The sequence below is a fragment of the Arachis stenosperma genome, chromosome 9, assembly GCF_014773155.1.
Source record: "Arachis stenosperma cultivar V10309 chromosome 9, arast.V10309.gnm1.PFL2, whole genome shotgun sequence".
NCBI lineage: Eukaryota > Viridiplantae > Streptophyta > Magnoliopsida > Fabales > Fabaceae > Arachis > Arachis stenosperma.
The window spans coordinates 76,675,315-76,683,785 of NC_080385.1; positions in this window are offsets into that span (position 1 = coordinate 76,675,315).

Sequence of the window (8,471 nt, forward strand, 5' to 3'; positions counted from 1 at the left end):
GCTAAATTCACCAGAGAGTGCTGGTGCTAAGCTGCACCAGTAAACTGTGAACCCGGTTAAACCGATTTCCTGTTTTTAACTAAAACAGACCAGGTAACCTTATAATATCATTCAAGAAGCTTCTAATACTAATATAATGATAATATTATCCTATTATCTCTCTTCTCTCATGAATCGAGTCCGGTTCGTCAAACCGAGACAATTTACGAAAGATCGAATCAAAACTCCTAACCGATACGGTTAAAAAACTAGGTTCTTCGTGACCGCGTTATCGAGCTTGCCTTGGAAAAGGTTCTAGCTTAAGGATGACATAATGACAATGAGGATTGAGATACTTGTTGATATAGAAGAGGTGTTCCCTTTACTGATCTTCTGGCGAAATTCGTGCCTTCAGAAAATATCTCGCATACTCGAAAATCAGGGTTGTTACAGCAATAACAAGAAAGGGGGGCAACCAAGTTTCGAACCTTGCACTTGAGGGACAAGAGAAGCCCTACTACAAGGGCTTGGGCACCCAAATGCTTCCACCAAGGCTCGAAGGTGAGCCTCATTCTACAACAAAGGAGCGCTCAGTTCGCTCCATTCACTGAGCACTATACATTACCACCTTGTGCAATAAATTAGGCGGTGAATTGCTTTCCTCAAGGCTCGAAGGTGGAGTCCCTCTCAAGGCATAAGGGGCGCTCAGTTTCCTTTGTTAACTGAACGCTGCACTCTTCAAGGAATGGGCATGAAATGGGAAGGCCAAGGCTCGAAGCTGGGAACCTCATTTGCAAGCAAAGGAGCGCTTGGTTAATTGCATTCACTGAGATCGAGCGTGCCTGACAACCACTTCTGTTCTACCTTAGATCGAGCGTATATCTCTTAGCCTCCATTCCGAAAGATCGGAGTCTTCATGGTATAAGCTAAAATTATTGGCGGCCATTCCTGAGATCCGGAAAGTCTAAACCTTATTTGTGGTATTCCGAGTAGTATCTGGGAAGGGATGACTGTGAAGAGCTTCAAACTCGCGAGTGTTGGGCGTAGTGACAGACGCAAAAGGATCACTGGATTCTATTCCAACATGATCGAGAACCGACAGATGATTAGCCGTGCGGTGACAGCGCATTTGGACCATTTTGACTGAGAGTACGGGAGGTAGCCATTGACTTTGGTGAAACCCAACATACAACTTGCCATGGAAAGGAGTATGAAGGATTGGATGAATGCAGTAGGAAAGCAGAGATTCAAGAGGGATGAAGCATCTCCATACACTTATCTGAAATTCCCACCAATGATTTACATAAGTATCTCTATCCTTATTTACATTTTATTTATCTTTTAATTATCAAAACTCCATAACCCATTTGAATCCATCTGATTGAGATTTACAAGGTGACCATAGCTTGCTTCAAGCCGACAATCTCCGTGGGATCGACCCTTACTCACGTAAGTTTTATTACTTGGACGACCCAATGCACTTGCTGGTTAGTTGTGCGAAGTTGTGAAAAAGAGTGAGATTATAATTGTGCGTACCAAGTTGTTGGCGCCATTGTGTATCACAATTTCGTACACCACGTGCGCATCTGTTGCGCGTACGCGTCAATGGATGCACTCCAAATCCTTGATTTTCCATGAGTTCTCCACTTTTCATGCTTTTCTCTTTACTCCTTTGATCGATTCCTAGCCTTTTCAACCTGAATTCACTAACAAACACATCAAGGCATCTGGTGGAATCAAAGGGTAATCAAAATTAGCAAATTAAGGCCTAAAAAGCTTGTTTTCACACTTAAGCACAAATTAGGAGAAAATCATGAAATCATGCTATTTCATTGAATAAATGTGAGAAAAGTTGATAAAATCCCCTAAATTAAGCACAAGATAAACCCTAAAAATGGGGTTTATCAACCAACAATTACTTATTCAAAACACAAATTCATGCTTCAATTTTAAAATCTTAAAAGTTACTTAAACTGTATGAATGAGCAACTTGTCCCAAGCATAGGTTTATTAAGTCTATGCGGAACTAGTTTGATCTTTTATGCTTTACCAAACCTTAAACATAAATCACTTACGGCCTCCGGCCCATCACATAATCAATCATGGCCTTCGACCCAAGCAAAATCAATCAACACACAAGTCACCACAACCCAAAGCACGTATCAACCTTTATTAACTTACCAAATTATGGCCTCCGGCCTAAGCAATCATGGCCTCCGACCGAAAATAATCAAATCTCGGCCTCCGGCCCAAAAACATATCAAAACTTGGCCTCCCGCCCAAAACAATATCAAAACATAGCCTCCACTAAGTGCTCCACAATCAGCCCAAGCATCCAACACCCATTGAAACAAACAAAACACCCAAGCTACTCCATATAATCTAATCACAACCATTTTTTCAACATTCATACTAGGATTTTTACTTAAATATAGGGATAATAAAGGAATTAGGCTTTCTTACCTTAACCTACTCAAAATAGATAGAATTCACTTGGAATCCATGCTAGAGTACCCGCTAAGAAACCAAAATTACAATATTTCAACTCACATGTAGTAAAAACGCAAATTCAGTGGGAAATTCACAAATGGAGCAAGGGTTTCGAACTTACTCACCACAAAAATTAAATAGAATTAAAGCAGATGAGGAGAGCGATGCGTGGCCGCAAACGGCTTGTCAATCGGAACTCCGGATTGAAATTTATGAGCAATTAAAGGAGATGATGAATAGTGTATTCAAGGTTCAATTGTTTTAGCTTGGTGGCCTAACTTTGGCCAAAAATTTTAAGATTAGTATGTTCTAAATATTTTTCCTTGTTATTTATAAAAATAAGTTCAAAATCTCAATATTCAAATTGAAACATATAAAATTCTCATTATTTTTTAATTACTAAAGCTTTAAATCATAAATAAGAAATTGCCCAGCTAATAGAAAAATTTCGAAAAAGAAAAATAATATCATCTTTTGTGAACGTAATGGATCATAAATAACTTATTATTTAATTTTCAAAACTTTAGAATCTTACAATCTTTATTTGAATAAACAAACTAAGTTATACTGTATGGGTAAAATAAAATAAGTAGAAAATAGAAAAGCAAATAAATAAATAAAGTAACAAAAAATAAAAGATAAAAGAGGTATGATTTTTTGAGAAAAAAATTATATTTAAAAATTCTAATTATATATATATATATATATATATATATATATTCTTATAATCTTCACTACTCATTTGAAAAAAAAAATATGGCTTGGTGGGTCTGCTTCATCCAACCGAAATCTTTTTTTCTGCTGTAAATTTTTGTTTGATTTATTAGTTAACGGGCTAAAAACCGAAATACATCATGTAAATCTTTTACGACGAATAAGCCTAAAAATTTGTTTGGATGGAGGAATGGAAATAAAAAGGAAGAAAATAAGAAGGAATGAAAGGAAAGGAAAGAATTTAGTTACATTTTTATTTTCTTCTAAGTTGTTTGGATGAAGAAAAATAGGAAGAAAGGAAAAAAAAAGAAAGAATAATTTTCTTTGTGAAATTAGAAAAAAATCTGAGAAAAAAAAAATGAATTAGTATTAAATGATATTTTTGTCTTTATATTAGTAAAAAAAGTATTTTATCCATATGACCTTATTAATTAATTTAAAATAACTAAAATAAAATAAAATAAAATATAAAACAATTAATAATTTAAAGATAAATTATGAATCATATATTTTTACATAAAATTTCACTTCATGGAATTTTAGACCAACTATTCCTAAAATCTTCATACGAAAAAAACAATATAGTCACTTAGAAAAAGATGCTAGCATTAACTCTTTTCTAACATGAAGATACTATACATATTTTTTTAACTAGCCATATTTGAATTCATCCTCCTCCTCTTATTTTCTATTTGTTCCTCATGGTCCTTGTTGATGAGCGGATAATTTATACACTTTTTGGCATTGTTTTTAGGTAGTTTTTAGTATGCTTTAGTTACTTTTTAGTTTATTTTTATTAGTTTTTATGCAAAAATTACATTTCTGGAGTTTACTATGAGTTTGTGTATTTTTCTATGATTTCAAGTATTTTCTGGCTGAAATTGAGGGACTTGAGCAAAAATCTGATTCAGAGGCTGAGAAAGGACTGCAGATGTTGTTGGATTTTGACCCTCCTGCACTCAAAGTTGATTTTATAGAGCTACAGAAGCCTAATTGGTGCCCTCTTAATTGAGTTAGAAAGTGGACATCTTGGGCTTTCCAGCAAAGTGTAATAGTCCATACTTTGCCCAAGATTTGATGGCCCAAACTGGCGTCCAAACGCCCACTAGAGACCCTATTCTGGAGTAAAACGCCATAACTAGCACCAAAGCTGGCGTTTAACTCCAAGGATGGCCTATGCACGTTAAAGCTTCAAGGCTCAGCCCAAACACACACCAAGTGGGCCCCGGAAGTGGATTTCTGCACTATCTACTCATTTTCTGTAAACCTAGTTTACTAGTTTAGTATAAATAGCACTTTTTACTATTGTATAGGGAGTCTTTGACCTTTTGGGACTTCTTCGAACCCTTTTTGGAGGCTAGCCATTCAGCCATGCCTAGACCTTTTGTTCTTATGTATTTTCAACGGTGGAGTTTCTACACCTCATAGATTAAGGTGAGGAGCTCTGCTGTTCCTCGAGTATTAATGCAAGTATTATTGTTTTTCTATTCAATTCACGCCTACTTCTCCTCCAAGATATACTCTTGTACTTAATTCAGCTAAGTCAGAATGAAGGGGTGACCCGTGACAACCACTCAATCTTCGTTACTCGCTTAGCCAAGATCCGCTTGCATAACAACCACAAAGCGGTTTATATGATGTTCAACGTAGTCATTGGACGACAGCTGGAGTATATTCTCTTTGCTCTCTAACCCACGAATCTGAATCACCTCTCCTGACAATAGAGCATTTGAATCTGTGACGTTAGAACCTTCGTGGTATAAGCTAGAACCAATTGGCAGCATTCTTGAGATCCGGAAAGTCTAAACCTTGTCTGTGGTATTCTGAGTAGGATCTGGGATGGGATGACTATGACGAGCTTCAATCTCGTGACTGTTGGGCGCAGTGACAGTGTGCAAAAGAATAAATGTATTCTGTTCTGACACGATCGAGAACCGACAGCTGATTAGCCATGCGGGAAACCGTAGAGGATATGTTTTCACTGAGAGGACGGATGGTAGCCATTGACAACAGTGATCCACCAACATACAGCTTGCCATGGAAGGGAGTATGCATGATTGGATGAGGACAGTAGGAAAGCAGAGGTTCAAAGGCAACAAAGCATCTCCAAATGCTTATCTGAAATTCTCACCAAGGAACTACATAAGTGACTTTATTTTATTTTATGTTTTATTGTTCTTTTTACTATCAAACCTCATAACCATTTGAATCCGCCTGACTGAGATTTACAAGATGACCGTAGCTTGCTTCAAGTCGACAATCTCCGTGGGATCAACCCTTACTCACGTAAGGTATTACTTAGATGACCCAGTGCACTTGTTGGTCAGCTATGCAGAGTTATTAAAAGTGTGAATCACAATTTCGCATACTGCTCGATGGTATAGAATTCCTCTCATAGAAATACGGACTTCGTTGTAAGTGTTCATACCCTGGGTTGAGTTGTCCAACCTGGGATGTTCAAATAGCAAAGTGACCGACCTCTTTAGGTCAAGCAGACCAACTTCTTCACGAAAAAGTCGGTCAAAGTGACAGGAAAAGCCCAAAGAAGGGCCCAACTCAAGGAACACAACCCAAACCCTAAAGGCAGCCCAAGCTTACAGAGAAAAGGGCAGTTCCCTTAAAGATAAGATGACCTCACTTGAAAGATAAGATAAAGATAAGATAAGATAACTAACTTATCTTATCCACAGAAGGCCACATCTCACCATTATAAATACTCTGGAGCACCCAGGTATAACTCATACTCTGATTCTACTCAATACCTGTTTAATACCCTTGCTAACTTAAGCATCAAAGTCCCTTGCAGGTACCCCCCACCCTTCGGTGACAAGGGATCAGCAGCATTCTCAGTACCACAAGTCGGACACACCAGCTCCAATTGCTACACACCTGCTGGACACGTCGTCTCTGACCAGCACAGAAGATCTCGTCCGAGATCGACCTACAGTTTCAGGTAACCCTCGGAACATTGGCGCTGTTGCCGGGGAACCTGGAAGTCATCCCATCACCATGGCGGACGACCATGACGCCGTACAAAAATGCGAACAGTACACCAAAGGATACTCCCCAATGTAACAACCCTGATTTTCGAGTATGCGAGATATTTTATGAAGGCACGGATTTTGCCAGAAGATCAGTAAAGGGAACACCTCTTCTATATCAACAAGTATCTCAATCCTCATTGTCATTATGTCATCCTTAAGCTAGAACCTTTTTCGAGGCAAGCTCGATAACGCGGTCATGAAGAACCTAGTTTTTGAACCGTATCGGTTGGCAGTTTTGATTCTGATTTTCGTAAATAGTCTCAGTTTGACGAACTGGACTCGATTCATGAGAGAAGAAAGATAATAGTATAATATTATCATTATATTAGTATTAGAAGTTGCTTGAAAGATATTATAAGGTTACCTGGTCTGTTTTAGTTAAAAACAGAAAATCGGTTTAACCGGGTTTACGGTTTACTGGTGCAGCTTAGCACCAGCACTCTCTGATGACTTTAGCAATGCTAATGCCTCATCATACATGTTTTATTCTCATATTAAATATGTTACTAGTGTCATTTATGCTAGTAGCTCAGAAAATAATTTTTAGAGATATTTTTACAAGTGTTCCGATACATCTAGTTTTAGTAGTTGTACACCAGAGATATTTTAATATTATTTTAATCCACCTCCAAGCCAACCAATCACAACTCACCCTACACCCCCAAACCCCCAAGGCTGCCTCATTTGCTCATTGTGGCCGAAAATCACCAAGAGAAAAAGGAGAGAAAGTTCTTGGTTCATAAATCTTCAAAGCTTGATTTCTTCTGAACTAAAACTCAAACCAAAACTCCGATTTCACCAAAATGATCCTCTCTTCTTTCTCTACATAACCATATAACATATCAAGGCTGGAAATAAGGTGAGATGGCTGTCTCCCTCCCTCTTCAATTCGGTTTTCAAGGAAAACCATGCAAAACATGTGTTTTCTTGATGTTTTTCCTTAGGAATCATGCTTAACTTGACTTGAGGGCCAAGAAACGTTAATTTCCAGCAAGTATAAGGTGAGATATCTCTTCTTAACATGCTGAGGGAGATTTGGTCAGTTGAGAGTTTGTGGATTTAAAGTTGTTCTTGATGTGATTTAGGAAGAAAAAGTGCTTAAGGACCACCTGAAAGAGTAACAGGATTTGAAGCAGCAAATCAAGGTAGGGTTTGATGAATTTAATCTTGATTGATTGTGTTTGAGTTGTGTAATTATGATATGGTTTGGCTGTGCTTGAAATTGATTGTTTATATGAGTGATTCTTGTTGAAAGTTTGTTGAAAATTTGATGAAATTTGATGATATTTAAGCTATGAATGTTGTTCTTGAGGGCTGCTGGAAAACGAAACCCTAGGCCTTAAATTGGGGTTCAATTTGTGTTAAAATCATGTAGAAAAGATGGGGTTTTAGTGGCTGGGAATTTATTTTGAATTTTGGTAAAAATCGGTTGCTGAAAAGACTGAAAAACGGGTAAAAACAGAGAAAGAATTTGAAGAATATACGAAGAACATGAAGAACACTTTGAGTGTGATGAAGAACAATGAAGAACAGGCTTTAGATCCTTAAAAGGGCAAGGAAGTAAAAATTTTGGTGTTTAAGGGGTTATTTTGTAATTTCTGAAAGTTAGGGTGGTTAAAGTAGAAATATTAAAAGTTACGGGTGGTAAAAAGTGAATTTATAAAGTAAAAGGTTAAAGGAAGGTAATTTTCGAAAATATATTAATAAAATAATAAATAATAAAATATTAAATAATAATATTTAAATAAAAATAATATTTTAATAAAAATAATAAAATAATGCAAAAAAGGCAGTTTTCTGTAAAAGCTTTAGAAAGACAACTTTAAGTGCAGAATCTCATAATTACCTTCATAAAACACTTAGGGAGTGGTAATAACATGTTAGTGAGGAAAAGATAAATAAAAGATAAAAAGTTAAAGAAAAGATAAAAACCAAAGAAAAAGTCTGTAAAATTCTAACGACAGAAAAACAGACAGAGACTAGTGAACGAACTAGGGCAACTTAGTTAGTACTTGAGTTGCGACTAGTGTTAGGTATAATATGAAAAGTTAAACTGTTTCAGTATAGACTTAATGAACTTATACTTGGGGTAGAATAACTATTCATACCGAAATTTACATAAGCTTTAAATACATACATTAAGCAGAGAAATCAGAGTAAAGTAAAGAGATAAAGAGAAAAAGAGTGATATGGATACAGAAGAAAGAGTAATCAGAGAAAAGTAAAGAGATACAGAGAACAGAG